The following is a 15,050-nucleotide window of genomic DNA, read 5'->3' as shown; positions in this document are numbered from 1 at the left end:
TGCCCCTGAGCATCTTCTGTGGCTGGTGCTGCTCCTCAGGGCAAGGAGCATGTCACAGAATCCCAGAATCCTGGAATGGTTTGGGTTGGAAAGGAACTTAAAGCCCATGGGCAGGGACACCTTCCACCAGCCCAGGTTGCTCCAAGCCTTGCCCTACAGTTTGCATCCCAACCTACAATTTATGTGGTGTTTTATGAGTCTCTGAAATAGGGATGGAGTTGTGCTGTGGAAGTCCAATAAAAGTTCATATTTTCCTACTGAGAGTCCAGGCAGGAATTCAAAGAGCAACCACAGCCATCAGCCTGCTTGGGATGCTGCATTTTCTCATGTGATTGCAGGAAGGGCTCCTGGAGGCTCCTGCTCCTGCTCCTGCCCTTGGAAAGGCAGTGCAGCTTAGTCCCACTCTGTAAATTAAAATCCAAACATAAAAGGGCAGCAGGATGTGGCTGCACTCCCTCCTCTCCCTGCCAGCCTGAGTTTAGTACCCTCTCCATCACCCTTTTCTCACCTGCTCCACCAGGATTCCTCACTGCCAGCCTCATTTTCAGTGCTCATTCTGAGCCCCTTCAGCCTTCCCTTCCTGTGGGGTGTGGGAAACCCAATAGGAAAAACCCCTTGGGATAGGGAATTCTCTGAGCCCCCAAGGGCAGCACAGCTCCAGCATCACCTCCCAGGGCTGGAACCCCCATGTGCTGGACACTCCCAGTGCTCCCAGTGCCCCTCCCAGTGCCCCTCCCAGTGCTGCTCCCAGTGCTCCCAGTGCTGTAACCCACATGTGCTCCACGCTCCCAATGCTCCTGGTGCTCTTCCTGGTACTCCCAGTGCTCCTCCCAGTGCTCCTCCCAGTGCTCCCAGTGCTGTAACCCACATGTGCTCCACGCTCCCAGTGCTCCTGGTGCTCCTCCTGGTACTCATCCTGGTACTCCTCCTGGTACTCCCAGTGCTCCTCTCAGTGCTCCTCCCAGTGCTCCCAGTGCTCCCAGTGCTGTAACCCACATGTGCTCCACGCTCCCAATGCTCCTGGTGCTCCTCCTGGTACTCCCAGTGCTCCCAGTACCATCACTCAGAAGTGCTCCATGCTCCCAGTGCTCCCAGTACCATCACTCAGATGTCCTCCACTCTCCCAGTGCTGTAACCCACATGTGTTCCACACTCCCAGTGCTCCTGGTGCTCCTCCTGGTGCTCCTCCTGGTACTCCCAGTGCTCCTCCCAGTGCTCCCAGTGCTCCCAGTGCTGTAACCCACATGTGCTCCACGCTCCCAATGCTCCTGGTGCTCCTCCTGGTACTCCCAGTGCTCCTCCCAGTGCTCCCAGTACCATCACTCAGATGTGCTCCACGCTCCCAGTGCTCCCAGTGCTGTAACCCACATGTGCTCCACACTCCCAGTGCTCCCAGTACCATCACTCAGATGTCCTCCACTCTCCCAGTGCTGTAACCCACATGTGCTCCACACTCCCAGTGCTCCTGGTGCTCCTCCTGGTGCTCCTCCTGGTGCTCCTCCTGGTACTCCCAGTGCTCCTCCCAGTGCTCCCAGTGCTCCCAGTGCTGTAACCCACATGTGCTCCACGCTCCCAATGCTCCTGGTGCTCCTCCTGGTACTCCCAGTGCTCCTCCCAGTGCTCCCAGTACCATCACTCAGATGTGCTCCACGCTCCCAGTGCTCCCAGTGCTGTAACCCACATGTGCTCCACACTCCCAGTGCTCCCAGTACTCCCGGTGCTCCTCCCAGTGCTCTCAGTGCCATCCAGCCCCTTTCAGCTTTTCTGGCTGCTCAGGGTGGTTGTGGTGCCCAGCAGTGCCAAGCCTGGCTGGTTTTCCAGCCCTGCTGGTGCTCTGGGATCACTTGGCATGGCCACAGCTGGACAGGGATCTGCTCCTTGGAGGAGACACCTGGTGTTTGCTGTGCCCTCACACACTGCTGGTGACGGCACCTGTGACATCCCAGCCTGTGGCTGCTCCTCGAGATTCCTCCTACCCCTGGGGCTGGGAATTCCTGCTCAGAGAAGCTCCCAGTGACTGGGCAAACCTCTGCAATGTGAGGCATGACCAACATTGGTGGGACAATCAGAGTCAGCACCACTCACCCACCTCCAGTTTAATCCTCCTGCACAAGGTGTTGCTCTTCAAGAAAGTGCCGTTGGCTACACTGGGCTGGTTGAAAGGTGAACCTGGAGGAGAAATGGACCCAAAACAAGAGAGATGATAAGTCAGAGTTACAATTTAATAACAATGTTACAATAAATGCAATGGCACAAAGAGAAATTGGGTTTAACCCCCAAGCCCAGCAGTCTAACCCAGCCCCCTGGGGCACAAACACAGGGGGGTTTGGTGGCCCCTGTGCTGAGCCCCACGTGGTTCCTCTGAGTCCAAAGGAAAAGGAAGGGACAAACCTGTTGGTGCAGATGATGGCACAGTCTGGGCCAGAGTGGTGGCTCCTCCTGGCCAGGGGCTGCTCCTCCTCTGCATCCAATGAGTGGTCCCAGAAGTCCCCAAAGGCCAAGATTGTCTCCCCTCAGGTTTGGGTGGGAGCCCCCAGTGCCTCCCCCAGGGCAGGGAGTTCCACACTGGGGGATCTGACTCTGGCAGTCAGGGGGGATTTTGGAATGGTTGCTGGCCCATGGGCAGAGCTGAGCCCTCAGGTGGGTGTGGAGGTGCCAAGGACTCCCTGCAGGGCAGTTCTCCCAGCTCCTCTGCCAGGCTTCTTTCCCAGCCAGCTCCCAGCCTGAGGGCTCAGCTGTGCCCTGGGCAGCTGCTGCCAATGGGCCCTTGGGAACAGTTGCTGGGCAATGAATGGAGGGTTTGGAATGCCCAGCTTTGGTCACCCCCACACAGGGACAAACTGGGCCCACCTGCTGAACTGGGACACAGATCCACTGGAATAAACCAGGGACTGAGAGAGGAACCTGTTTCCTTGCTCAGCAGCCACCCTGAAGCTGCAAAATTGCTGCACAGCTCAAACTCATAAACTTGAAAAACCCCAACCAGCAGAGAAAGATTTTCCAGCTGAGGAATAGTGGCTGGTTGTTTTTTCCCCTCCCCTGGTGGCTTTGTGTCTGGGCATGATTTCACTCCTTCCTTGCTATTTAAGTGGCCCAAATGTTCAAGTGGGTGTGAAACCTGTAAGGAAGCAGAGCAAGAGGAGAGTAGGGGGTGTGGTGTTGCTTGTGTGACACTGCGTGGCAAAGGCTCAGCACAGCTGGAAAGGCTCCCGTGGCACCAGGAGGACATGGAGGAGCAGCAGGAGCATTTCCAAAGGCTCTCAGGAGGGTTGGGAGGTCTCTGGGAAGGTGTTCCTTTGGTCCATAAAAGGAAAGTTTGTGCACAGAGTAAATGCACTTCAGGCTTTGATGGGGTGGGCAAGGGCTGGGTGTTCCTGCCCCAAATTGTTCCCTTTTGGTTGTGTTTGATCAGAGTCCTGTCAAGGGCTCTGCAGGCCACGTCTCCTGGAGGGGCTGGGGGCTGATGGGGCATCTTCAAGGCACAGCTGAAGAGCAAGTGTTGCCAGGCTGGATGTTCTTACAGATGGGGAAAAGGAAAATTTTCAGTCTGTTTTTACCTGGGGAAAGTGTTAGATGAGAGGCTTAGAGATGATGTTTTGAATGTTTGGATAGACATGAGTAGAGCAAGAGAGAACAGCCCAACAAGCCCAAGGTTTTCTCCTCTGCTCCTGCTTCTCCTACAAACCCCCAGGAAAGAGGCAGCAGGAGGAGGACAAGTCAGTGCAGTGTCGTCAGGGACTGTGGTGTCCTAAAACCAGCCTGGATTTTGGGAATGAGGAGCATGAAGGTCCACCCTTGGCCTCTCTGGTCAAGTCTTTCCAAAGAAGAAGGTGCTGCAAAGCAAGGAATGTCCTGGAAGGGGAGATTCTGCAGCCCTGGGGTTTAACACCCTCCATTTTCATACTAATTGTTGTTGTGTTGTTGTTTGGGGCTTTTTTAACTTGAAAAAGGAATTAACTTCACCTAATTTAATGGTCTCAATTTGGGCACCTGTTGAGAACTCCCAGAGCTGCTGGAGGTGGGTCAGCCCCTCTGGCTCAACACCCAGCACAGAGGGGAAGGTCCTGCTCCGTTTCTCCACCGACTGCACAGGGAACAGGGATGACTTTGACTGTGAGATAGTTGAGGTCAAGCAAATCTGCCCCAAACAGAAAACAGAAAACATTGTCTGCTCCCTCCAAACTGTTGCAGCAAACACAATTCCATGGCCAAATGGCAAGGGCCAAGGAAAAAACTCCCAGATATTAATGAACACCAGACTGGCCAAGCGAATGAACAGCACTTTTGTTCCTTGGGCAGAGGAGGAAATAAAATCACCAAGATCTGTCTCAGACAGAGCCCAAACTTCACCAGTGGGGGGATGGGATGACGTGTGGGCTGCTCTTGGAAAACAACTGGAAAAATCCAAGCCACTGAGTTTTTCTAGGCTTTATTTTTTCCTGCTTGTTCTGGTGCTGCTCTTTGTTGTGCAGTTCCCTGTCTATGGCAGAACTGGGATGTCTGTATTGCCCTCCCATGCTGAGCTGCAGAGCCCCACACCCCCTCCTGCCACAGGGCTCTGGGTGCAAATCCTGGAAACTGGGTAAGCCCAGAGTGCTGGGGAGAGCTGGAAGAGCCCAGGTATATTGTTTGCTATATCAGTATTATCTGTTGAACGATCTGGGCCAGGGGAAGGTGTCCCTGCCCATGGCAGGGGGTGGAACAGGAGGAGCTTTCAAGTCCCTCCTGGCTCAAACCATTCCATGATTATATTAAAAGCCACCTGAGGCCAGGACAGACTAATTAACAGTATTTCCTGTTGCTTCTTTTTTGCTTCCCAAACTTTGCCTTCCCAAACCTTCCCTTCCTAAACTTCCCCTTCCCTTCTCAAACCTTCCCTTCCCAAACCTTCCCTTCCTAAACTTTCCCTTCCCTTCTCAAAACTTCCCTTCCCAAACCTTCCCTTCCCAAACCTTCTCTTCTCAAACCTTCCCTTCCCAAACCTTCCCTTCCCAAACCTTCCCAAACCTTCCCTTCCCAAACCTTCCCTTCCCAAACCTTCCCTTCCCAAACCTTCCCAAACCTTCCCTTCCCAAACCTTCCCTTCCCAAACCTTCCCAAACCTTCCCTTCCCAAACCTTCCCTTCCCAAACCTTCCCAAACCTTCCCTTCCCTTCCCAAACCTTCCCTTCCCAAACCTTCCCAAACCTTCCCTTCCCAAACCTTCCCTTCCCAAACCTTCCCTTCTCAAACTTTCCCTTCCCTTCCCAAACCTTCCCAAACTTTCCCTTCCCAAGCTTTCCCTTCCCTTCCCAAACTTTCCCTTCCCTTCCCAAACCTTCCCTTCCCAAACCTTCCCTTCTCAAACCTTCCCAAACCTTCCCAAACCTTCCCTTCCCAAACCTTCCCTTCCCAAACCTTCCCAAACCTTCCCTTCCCAAGCTTTCCTTTCCCTTCCCAAACTTTCCCTTCCCAAACCTTCCCTTCCCTTCCCAAACCTTCCCAAACCTTCCCTTCCCAAACCTTCCCAAACCTTCCCTTCCCAAACCTTCTCTTCCCCTCCCCTCCTCTCCCTCTTTTTTTTAATTCTTTTTTTAATAGAATTTCACAGTTTGAACCTCACATAGACACAAGACAGTCACTTCTCTCTCTGTGGTTCTGGTCAGAGCTGGGGAAAGGTGCTTGGCTGGAGTTTTGTGCCCATCCCAGAAGGGTTTCTGTGGCAGAATCTCTGGTGTCTCAGGTTTGCCAAGTCAGGGCTCAGCTTTCATTGTGCACTTGGGCCACTGGAAGGTGAGAAGGGACAGGAGGAGAGGGAACAGCCTCAGGGTGTACCAGGGGAGGTTTAGATTGGATATTCGGGAAACAATTCTCATGGAAAGGGGTGTAGAGCACTGGAACTGACTGCCCAGGGCAGTGGTGGAGTCCCCACCCCTGGGAGGGTTCCAAACTCGTGTGGTGTGGCACCTGAGGACATGGCTTGGTGGTGAACATGGTGCTGCTGTGCTGATGGTTGGACTCAGTGACCTTGGAGCTCTTTTCCAGCCTTATAACAATTCTGGGATTCTGTGAAGGTGGAGACAAACATCTGGGTTTCCCTTGGAAGACCCAAGGGTTTTCCTCCCCAAGGGGGGTGTGTGGCTCCAAGTGACCCTTGGCCAAGGTCCTGCCTCTCCCTGCTCCTTCTGAACATGTTGCTCCTCTGCCTTCCACAACTTTCAAATCCAAACCCTCCCCTTTGATTACCCAACCCCTTGGAAGTGTTGCCCTCTTTGAGAGAGTTGCAGAGGTGTCTGCAGAGGAAAGGGGGATTATGGATTATGGATTTGGCTGGAAAATGCTTTTGCTTTCAGCTTCTTTCTTTCCCTGTGTAAATAAATACCTTACCTGGTGTTATTGGTGGGGGATGCACCACTGGAGAATAAATAAAAGCCCAGGAAAAAGAAATGTATCTCCTAATCCCTTTATTATGCCACAGCAACTGTCAGGATACCTACTTGGAAGGGACAGGTGGGATCTCAGCAAAAGGTTCTTCCCCCAGAGGGTGGTGGGCACTGACCAGGCTCCCCAGGGCAGTGGGCACGGCCCCAAGGCTGCCAGAGCTGCAGGAGGGTTTGGATGATGCTCTGGGGCACAGGGGGTGACTCTTGGGGCTGTTCCTGTGCAGGGCTGAGGGTTGGACTGGGTGGTCCTGGTGGGTCCATTCCAGCTCAGGGTATTCTGTGTTTCTGGGATCCCAAACTGTGCCTGAGGGCTGTGCATTCATTCTGCATCACAATTAAGTTGTCACTTCACTTCCTTTGTGATTAAAGATATTTTGAGCTGGACTTTAGGACCATCTGGGGGCACAGCTTAAGGCAAGGCCTCTGTAGGTGCAGGAGGGGTGTGGGCTCTGCTGGCTCTTGGTGCTTTCACACCCAGCTCTTCTTGCTTGGGCTGTGCCACACGAGGCTGTCCCTGCCCTGAGTGCCCCCTGGCTCTCTCTGCTGTCTTTGCCACCCACATTTTGTACCCTACAGCATCATGTGTGTGGTGCTCCCCTTTCTATTCCCATTGCCCAGGGAGCTCTCAGCTCTTCTTGGAAGGAGCTGGTTGTGCTCAGAGCAGAAACACCTTCACAGGACCTTTGCAGAGCAGCTGGGGGGGTTTGTTCCATTCTGGACAGTGTTCTTGTTCCCACCAGAGTTAGTGACACTCTTCTAATCAGCCACTGGAATGGGCTGCCCAGAGAGGGGGTGGATTCCCCATCCCTGGAGGTTTTTCAGCTGAGCTTGGCCGTGGCACTGAGTGCCATGATCTGGTAAAGGGACTGGAGTTGGCCCAAGGGTTGGACTTGATGATCTCAGAGGTCTTTTCCAACTAAATCAATTCTATTGATTCTGTGATTCTTGTCCCTGTCACTGGGCTGGATTGGGCCCCTACAGAGCCCATTGAAGACAATTCTGGGTGATGTTTATGCTGCTTAAAATGCAGTTTAGAATCCCAGAATCCCAGAATCCCAGAATCCCAGAATCATAGAATGGATTGGGTTGGAAAAGACCTCCGAGATCATCAAGTCCAACCCTTGGTCCAACTCCAGTCCCTTTACCAGATCATGGCACTCAGTGCCACGGCCAAGCTCAGCTGAAAAACCTCCAGGGATGGGGAATCCACCCCCTCTCTGGGCAGCCCATTCCAATCCCTGAGCACTCTCTCTGCAAAGAGTTTTTTTTCTGCTCTCCAACTTCAATTTCCCCTGGCAGAGCTTGAGCCCATCGTGCCCCCTTGTCCTATTGCTGAGTGCCTGGGAGAAGAGACCAACCCCCACCTGGCCAGAACTTCCCTTCAGGTTTATTTAGTCGAAATTCCTTACACTCATCCCCTCTTTCTTTTATTGGTAGGAATCTATTAAAATAAGATTTCTGCTCCTTAGGAGTTTGCCACTTGTGCCTGTGTTTGACCTCAGGCTTTTCCCCCTGTCCAAGGTCCAATCATTGGTGTGAGCAGCAAACAGCCCAAAGGAGGAGCAGCCAAAGGTTCAGGATGTAACTCCATTTTTCCCCAAGCAGCAGAGCTAAATCAGGACCAAATTTGGGTGAGTACATTCTGCCTGTGAGACTCACTGTGTTTTATTGAACCTCCTGAGTGCTCAGGCTGCAAAACACCTGCAGAGTCACTTTTTAAAGATTTTACTGATAAATTCCCCACATCCATCCCCATTATGGGGGTTTTGATGATACATCACACTGTGCACTCACAACCCCTTCAGATACTCTCCCTCAGTCAGTTCAGAGAATCATAAAATCCCAGAATCTCCTGAGTTGGGTGGGACCCCCAAGGATCATCCCAGTCCAACTCCTGGCCCTGCACAGACACCCCAGTAGGAGTTTTTAGGTGCAGTTCATTGACTGCATCTGTAACAAAGAAATGGAATGGACCAAATTCTTAAATTTATCCTCTCCCAAGAAATCTGTTGCCCTTCACCCATTTCTCAAACACACACATGTTGCTGATTCATATTTGTTGTTCAATTAGTGATTATTTTCAGGAGTCTTTCACTTTCATCTCTGTGGGTGGTCCAGAAATTCCTTGTACTTGTCAGACAGGCAGGAACTTCCCAGATCTCCTTCCCTGGGTGTGCCTCAGAAAATAAAGAGACTTGTATTGGCTTCAGCAACATCTCCCTCTCTCTGGCCCAATCCATGCTCCACATGGGCTCCTGAAGGACAGGTCTGAGGCTTCCTGGAGCCACTGGTGCAAGAGGGACCTTTCCTTCCTCAAATCCCCATGGGAAGAGCTGCCAGAGGGGTCCTGGGCAGGGCCTTCATGCACCAAGGAGCAGGTTGGTGGAGAATCAAACTCAGGTGAATTCCACAGCACAAACATCTCATGGAACTACAAAATGAGTGCAGAGAACCCCATAATTAGTGGAATTGCTGCAGGCTCTGCACCCTCAGACACATTTTCCAGCATCTTGGTTTGGGCAGGAGCTGAACTGGGGGGGTTTGCCCAGCAGAGCTCCGGAGATCCCAATCTCAGGGTGTCCCTCCCTTGGGTCACATCTGTCTCTTCCCACCTCATGTGTGACTTCTTAGCTGGGAACTGTCTGTCTCTCTGGGAATGTTGTGTTGTGAGAACTATCCAGCCTGGAATCTCAGATGCTTTGATAACAGGAGGGTTAATTAATCCTGCAAACAGTGTCATTACTGCTTGGACTGGCTGTTCCAATCCATCCCCAGCAACTGCTCTGCTCCCCTTTTTGTCCCACCCTCCCACTTCCATCCCCAAGGGCTGGGCAGGGTGTGACTGACCCGGGCAGAATTTCTGCAGGGAGGAGTTTCCACTGGCCCCTCTACCTTGAGTCACAGAATTCCAGGATGTGCTGAGTTGGAGGGACCCCCAAGGATCATCCAGTCCAAGTTCTGGCCCTGCACAGACACCCCAACAATCCCACCCTGTCCCTCAGAGCCCTCTGGGGTGCCCTGAGTGTCACTTGGCACAGACTAAAAAACAGGTCAGGTTTTAATATGAAGAAAAATGGAGTTTAAGCAGAGACTGGAAATGTTCTGCCTTCCCACTTCCCACTCTGCACCCAGTTTGTGGGCAGAGCCAGTGTGGGCACTCAGGTATGTTGGTACCTGTTGGCAGATACAATCCCTCAGCTCCAGAGAGTCCCAGACTGTGCTGAGCTGGGAGGGACCCCCAAGGACCATCCAGTCCAACCCTCAACCCTGCACAGGAACAGCCCCAAGAGTCACCCCCTGTGCCCCAGAGCATCATCCAAACCCTCCTGCAGCTCTGGCAGCCTTGGGGCCGTGCCCACTGCCCTGGGGAGCCTGGTCAGTGCCCACCACCCTCTGGGGGAAGAACCTTTTGCTGAGATCCAACCTGAGCCTGCCCTGGCACAGCCCCAGCCATTCCCTGGGTGCTGTCCCTGCCCTGGCACAGCTCCAGCCATTCCCTGGGTGCTGTCCCTGCCCTGGCACAGCTCCAGCCATTCCCTGGGTGCTGTCCCTGCCCTGGCACAGCTCCAGCCATTCCCTGGGTGCTGTCCCTGGTCCCCACAGAGCAGAGCTCAGTGCCTGCCCCTCCTCTGCCCCTCCCCAGGAAGCTGGAACTGCACTGAGGTCTCTCCTCAGTCTCCTCTTCTCCAGCTGAACACCCCAAGTGCCCTCAGTGCCCTCACACGCTGCCCCTCCAGGCCCTGAACCATCTCTATGCCCTCCTTTGGACACTCTCCAATGGCTTCAACCCTTCCTTCCATTGTGTGCCCCCAAAGTGCCCCCACCCACTGGGGGAAGGACCTTTCCCTGAGATCCCACCTGACCCTGCCCTGGCACAGCTCCAGGCCTTCCCTGGGTGCTGTCCCTGCCCTGGCACAGCTCCAGCCATGCCCTGGGTGCTGCCCCTGCCCTGGCACAGCTCCAGCCCTTCCCTGGGTGCTGTCCCTGCCCTGGCACAGCTCCAGCCATTCCCTGGGTGCTGTCCCTGCCCTGGCACAGCTCCAGCCATGCCCTGGGTGCTGTCCCTGCCCTGGCACAGCCCCAGCCATTCCCTGGGTGCTGTCCCTGCCCTGGCACAGCTCCAGCCATTCCCTGGGTGCTGTCCCTGCCCTGGCACAGCTCCAGCCATTCCCTGGGTGCTGTCCCTGCCCTGGCACAGCTCCAGCCATTCCCTGGGTGCTGTCCCTGGTCCCCTCAGGGCAGAGATCAGTGCCTGCCCCTCCTTTCCCTGGGATCCTCCCGGTGTGCCAGCCCAGCTCTGAGGGCTTGGAGGTGTGTTTAGGAAGGCAGAGCACAGATGGGCTCCCTGGTGCCACTCTCCCAAGGCCTGGTGGGTGTTGTTGCTGCCCATCTGCTCCCCTTGGCGAGGACAGAGCAGCCCTTTGTCCTTCTCTAAACAGCAGTTCTTGATGGCTGATAGAGAAAAGCCCACCCTGCCCCTCCAGGACCGACTTTTCCAAAGCCAGGCTGGGATTTGCCCCTCCTGCCCTGCCCTGGAGATGTTCCCAGGTAGGCTCAGTGCAGAGCTCACCTGTGTGTGCTGTGGAACAATCCCAGAAATCATAAAATATCCTCCCCTGGCTGTTCCATGCTGTGGAGTTTTCTCCTTGCTCATCTTTGGGGTGGATTGTGCAGGTTTTGGTGCTCCCTGGCCTGGGAAACCTTCCCCTGCCTCCTGTGAGCTGCTGAGACCTTGGGTGGCCAAAGAAGGTCCTCTGATGCCTCCTTTGCTCTTCCCTGTTTATCTCATGGCAATGAGCTCCTCCTGCCAGGCATCTCTTCCTTCTCTTGCCGTGGTTCCCAGCTGTCTTTCTGGATGATTTTATTTTATTTCCCATTGCCCCTGGGGCTCTTCAAAGGCTTCTTTGGAGTCTGAAATCCCCTCCTGTGTCTCTGAGAGGACAAAGCCAGAAGTCCATCCCTGATGCAGTGGGAATTTTGGTGCTTGGTGTGTAACACAAGCTGGAGAGCTCTGGGCCAGCACAGTGTTTTCCTTTCCCTTTTTTTCCCTCTTCCTTTTCCCTTTGTTTGTGTTATGCTCCATTGGATATTCAGACCTCACTCAGTTCTCTCTGGCTGCTCCTACTGAATAATAATTTGTTTTCAAGGAGCTCTGGGTTTTCCAGGTAAATATGTTGCTTTCCTCAGTTGGAACTTGAGAAAGCAAGAAAGGAGATCTGTGTTTGCTGAGTGGTGACAGTGGGAACACAAATAGTGTAGCTGCTCTTCTTCAAAGCATTTACTCAGTGAAGATGAGTCTTGGGGGGTTTGGAATGTGCAGGTTCTTTAAGGAAATAAGTTGGAGTTTGAAGAGTTAAACCCATAAAAATGTAGAACAGATGCAGCCAGAGGAGGGTGGCTCTAGACAGGAGAAATATCTCAATAGAAAACTATTTTTCAGGTTTTCAGTGGTTCATAAATTGTTCCTACTGATGGGAAGTGGATTGTCCCTGAGAAAATGCCAATTAATCCTCTTTTAGGGATGCAGATCCCCACCTGTGTCCAAGGGCATCACCTCCCCCACCACCCTGGGACTGACTCTGCTGTTCCATCACAGCCTCTCTTTGCTTTCCAAAGGTGTGTTTTCCAGAGAAATGGATTTTTCCAAGGTGCCAAGTTTGTGATTAATGATCAGCAAGATTCAGTTGCCTTTGTTTGAGTGAAACCCCCTGAAGTCCATGCAGGGCCTGGAAAGTGCAGGTGCTGCCATCAGGGAGGGAAGATTCCTGTTTCCTCAGAGGATGGGCCTGAGCTCCTGGATATCTCAGCCTGGAAAAACATTCAGTGAAATAGTCACAATCTTTTTTTCCTTTTTTTCTTTTTTTTTAGTGTAATTGGTAGTTTAATTTTTGGTGTCTCAGTGTCAGCTGCCTTTGGAAGGCAAACAAACTTCAGCAGGACAACAGGACATTTACTTGGGTGTTCCAGGATGGAGAAGTGGCTGGAAGGGGAGGCAGAATTGTCCTGCAGGTTTGAGATGGGCTTGGAGCAGTGGAGCAGAAAGGCAGCTGAACCTCCTCTTCTGTTTGATGTGGAGGGTGTTGTGATCAAGCTGGAGCTTGGGAGCAAAGTGTCCTCATTCCTCCCCTCCCTTGGGTTCACACTCAGGAGGAGGAAGTTGGTGAGCAGGACAGTTGCTGGGCAATGAATGGAGGGTTTAGAATGCCCAGCTTTGGTCACCCCCCCAGTGATAATCTGGTCCCACCAGCTGAGCTGGGACATGGATGGATGGCCTTTCCCCCTCAGTTTTGTAGGAAAAAGCCTTTAATGAGTGTCCCAGTTTGAAACTCATTTTTCATCTCAGGCCAGTCTGGATTTTCCATCCAACACCATCCCCAGGGGGCTGGATGGAGGTACCAACAGCAGCCCCTCCTTGGGGCAAAGGGCCCAGCAGAGCTTTCCACCCCTCAGCCCAGACTGCAGGAGCAAAAGGGGCTTTCTGGGGGGGCTTTTCCCCCTTCCCCAGCAGCCCAACAGGCATCTTCATTTCATCCACGATATTATCTGTTTGTTTGGAGAATTCACTATGGCTTCAAGTCCAGGTTTTCTTTGGCTCTGGCCTGCAGGATTTGGTTTGATTTCTTTCCAGTGGCACTCCTGAAATGCTGCTTCCTTCCCTCTCTTTCCATCTCGGCCCGACCTGCTAAGTTAAAATAAACGTTATGTTTTGATGTATTTCTTTATTTATTTTAGTTACCGCAGAGGCAAGAATGTGCAGGGAGAAACTTTGATTAAATTTCAAGTGTAGTCAGATGAACTAGGACAGGTGCCAGGAGGCTTTGGTGCCCTTGTTCCTTGGGATGTTTGACTTGTGTTTTTAGGGTAGTTTTTCATGGGTTTTGGAGCCCTGAGCACAGGGAGTTTTCTCGTGGCTGTGTCTCCATCCACCCTTCACAGGCACCTTCACCAGGACCATGGTGGGGTGGACTGAGCCTTTGGCACCCCAGGGAAGCATCTCCAATGAGCACACCAGGACAGGGGTGGTGTTGCTGAGTGTGGATGTGGGGATTGTACTGAGGGGAAGGATCACAACTGGATGATGTTGCCAAAATGTTCACCCATTTCCAGGTGTTGCCAAAATGTTCACCCATTTCCAGGTGTTGCCAAAATGTTCACCCATTTCCAGGTGTTGCTTTTCCCTTGTTGGGGTGTCCAAGGCTTTCCCAGGTTGGATGAGCAGTGAACCCACATGGAAAAGGAAAGCAGAGAATCCTGGACAGCTCACCTGGGTGGGGCATGGTGCTAATAATGCCAAGGTTGCATCTTCATTCCTTTGGGATGGACCTTGTGGGTCCGTTCCAACACCAAGTTGGGAGGGAGTGTCGAGCTGCTGGAAGGCAGGAGGGCTCTGCAGAGGGATCTGGAGAGACTGGAGAGATGGGCTGATTGCAATGGGATGGAGTTCAACAAGGCCAAGTGCAGGTCCTGCCTTTTGGCCACCCCAACCCCTGCAGTGCTCCAGGCTGGGCACAGAGTGGCTGGAGAGCAGCCAGGCAGAGGGACCTGGGGGGACTGAGGGACAGGAAGCTCAACAGGAGCCACCAGTGTGCCCAGGTGGCCAAGAAGGCCAAGGGGATCCTGGCCTGGATCCAAACTAGCGTGGCCAGCAGGCCCAGGGCAGTGGCCCTTCCCCTGGACTCTGCCTTGGGGAGGCCACACCTTGAGTGTTGTGTTCAGTTCTGGGCCCCTCAGTTGAGGAAAGAGATTGAGGGGCTGGAGCGGGGCCAGAGAAGAGCAACGAGGCTGGAGAAGGGACTGGATGTGGCACTGAGTGTCCTCTGAAACACCTCCAGGGACAGAGAATCCAACATGTCTTGATCCAACCCCACTGTGATCACCAGTCCAGGGCACAGAGTGCCAGAGTGATCCCAGTGGGGTTGGATCAAGGGTTGATGATCTCAGAGGTCTCTTCCAACCCAAGTGAGAAGAGAAGAGCAACGAGGCTGGAGAAGGGACTGGAGCACAAGTGCTGTGGGGAGAGGCTGAGGGAGCTGGGGGTGTTCAGCCTGGAGAAGAGGAGGCTCAGAAGTGACCTCAGCACTGTCTGGAACTGCCTGAAGGGAAGTTCTGGCCAGGTGGGGGTTGGTCTCTTCTCCCAGGCACTCAGCAATAGGACAAGGGGGCACTGTGGGTGTCCCTGGTTGGGGCAGGTTTGGGGGCACTGTGGGTGTCCCTGGTTGGGGCAGGTTTGGGGACACAGACAGTGTGGGTGTCCCTGGCTGGAGCAGGTTTTGGGACACGATGGCACTGTTGGTGTCCCCAGTCTGATTGTGTTCCTTGAGCATCAGCTCCAGGCAAGAGCTTTTCCTTTCCCTTTGCTGCTGGTTCCTTCTGCCCAGTATTAAGATGCAGAGTTGGTTCCAAGCTCAGAGCTGGTGAGGATGGATGATATAAACTGGTTTTGTTTTAAGGGATGAATTCTTTTGTGCTGGTTGGGAGTCATCCCATGGTCCTGAAGTGAGCAGGAGGCCTCTGGTGTTCATGGAATCATGAAGGGGTCGGGATGGAGGGGACTTCAAAGCCCATCTCATCCCACCCCCTGCCATGGGCAGGGTCACCTCCCACCAGCCCAGGGTGCTCCAAGCCCTG

At 53.4% G+C, this 15,050-nt stretch overlaps 1 protein-coding gene across 4 annotated transcripts in view; it reads left to right on the top strand.

The window, feature by feature from the left end:
- The window catches only part of HIVEP3 (HIVEP zinc finger 3), a 364,404-nt gene that overhangs the window by 102,964 nt on the left and 246,390 nt on the right, over positions 1 to 15,050 (top strand). The window contains exon 1 of one of the 4 annotated variants that reach the window (XM_071576496.1): positions 7,990 to 8,053. The exons of the other annotated variants lie outside the window; for them this stretch is intronic. The gene's annotated coding sequence lies outside the window, so the exon portion shown is untranslated. Of the gene's footprint in view, positions 1 to 7,989; positions 8,054 to 15,050 lie in introns of those variants that run through there. 4 annotated transcript variants of the gene reach the window in all.

Source organism: Pithys albifrons, chromosome 24 (assembly GCF_047495875.1).
Source record: "Pithys albifrons albifrons isolate INPA30051 chromosome 24, PitAlb_v1, whole genome shotgun sequence".
Taxonomy (NCBI): domain Eukaryota; kingdom Metazoa; phylum Chordata; class Aves; order Passeriformes; family Thamnophilidae; genus Pithys; species Pithys albifrons.
This window is presented reverse-complemented; position numbering and strand designations above follow the sequence as displayed.